Source organism: Saccopteryx bilineata, chromosome 3, assembly GCF_036850765.1.
Source record: "Saccopteryx bilineata isolate mSacBil1 chromosome 3, mSacBil1_pri_phased_curated, whole genome shotgun sequence".
In the NCBI taxonomy this organism is placed as follows: domain Eukaryota; kingdom Metazoa; phylum Chordata; class Mammalia; order Chiroptera; family Emballonuridae; genus Saccopteryx; species Saccopteryx bilineata.
Genome location: NC_089492.1, coordinates 148,390,804 through 148,392,519, shown reverse-complemented (window position 1 = coordinate 148,392,519; position 1,716 = coordinate 148,390,804).

The following is a 1,716-nucleotide window of genomic DNA, read 5'->3' as shown; positions in this document are numbered from 1 at the left end:
GGCCCTCAGCTAGAACATTTAGAGAGCAGTCCCACACACTGTGACTCTTTGCATATTGGTATGGCTGTGTGAATCAGGCAGGCAAAGTTCTTCAAGCTCTTTCTGCAAATGTAAAAACAAGTTGAACTAATTTGCCCAGGGGTGTAGGGCTCACTCAGGATAGCAGAGGACCCAGGGCTCACAGAGTTCTCAGTCCTACCTTATATCATGTAGCCCAGACAGGGCTGGCCTGGTGCTTGGAAATCTTTATGGACTCTCTTTTTATGAAGACCTGGGGTGAGAACATCATAGTCTAGGGGTAGAGGTTCTGTGGCAAGGCACACACTGTTCACAGAGGACTTCAGAGTGTTTTGTAGAAATCACAGACCCATAAAGTGTCAGAGCCAGGAGTCTTCTGGAGCTTGTCCCATCAGTCCTTTATTTTCAGATGACATAACAGGGCATGGCCTCTAATTAAATAGTGTGGTCACTGGCTAGTGTTTCAGGAGGGAAATGAGTGATTTGGGTAGCTGCTTTATAGTGTCCCACTACACCCCAGTCTGAATCCTTTGGCAGTTTTAGTATTGAAAGTTTCACCTCCCAGGAAGCTCCTCAGTTCTGGGCAAACCAAGATGCTGGTCTCCCTGCTCCTTTTCCTCAGTCGGTTCCATTACTTGAACGAAGGTAGAAGAATGCTTTTGGTCTACTACTCAGTTTCTGCTGAGGCATTCTACTATGGTCATTTTCTTTTTCTGGTCATCTTTTGCCATTATTATCAAAACTGTTTTTCTATCCCTCCTTGTTTTCCTCTCTTTCTGTTGCCCCCATAATGTGTATGTTGGTGCACTAATGATGCTCTACATTTCTCTGAGGCTTTGTTCATTTTTCTTTGTTTTCTTTTTAAAATTTCTATTCCTCAGCTTCTGTAATCTCTATTGCTCTGTCTTTGAGTTCGCTAATTTCTTCTTCTGTCAATTTAACTGTTGAGCCTCTTTAATGAATCTTTCATTGCAGTTATTATACTTTTCAATTCCAGAATTTCTGTTTGGTCTTCCTTTACAATTTCTACCTCTTTGCTGATAGTATCTATTTGATGAGATCACAATCACACCTTCCTTTAATGGTTTCCTGTAGTTCTTTAAACATATTTGTAATCATTGCTTTGAAATCCTTGTCTGCTAAATCCAACAGCTGAACCCCCTTGAAGCACAATTTGCACAGCAATGGAAGGATTCAACCAATGTCCAGAGCAGAAACTGAAGGAAGACTCTACTGCTGACAAGAGGGGTGATGTCTGAGGAGGTGCACAGAGTTAAGGTAGGAAATTTGGAGAAAATATATTCAGCCATTAATGAGTGCTCAGGTTGCAGGACTAAGCTTATGAAGAACCAAGTTGCCTGCAATAAGGAAGAACTAAGAAAGGGAAGGAAGTAAGATCTCTGGTCTCTAGAACCATGTCCCACATGGAAACAACATCTAGGTATCACTTGGATCCTTTATACAAATGCCAGGACAGCATGCACAACTGAACATTCTCTCAAAGGTTCCTGACAAGGCTGTTATGGGAAGGGTGTTGGGATTTCCCCACACCCCCATTCTTCTTCCCAGGCTGCAATGATACAGGAATGGAGGCTAGGTTTTGGCCACATTGGCATCTTCTGCAGTCACACCACATTCTCGGATGAACAAGGCGATATAACATGGGGCTTTATACATATTTCCCTTCCTACATATCGG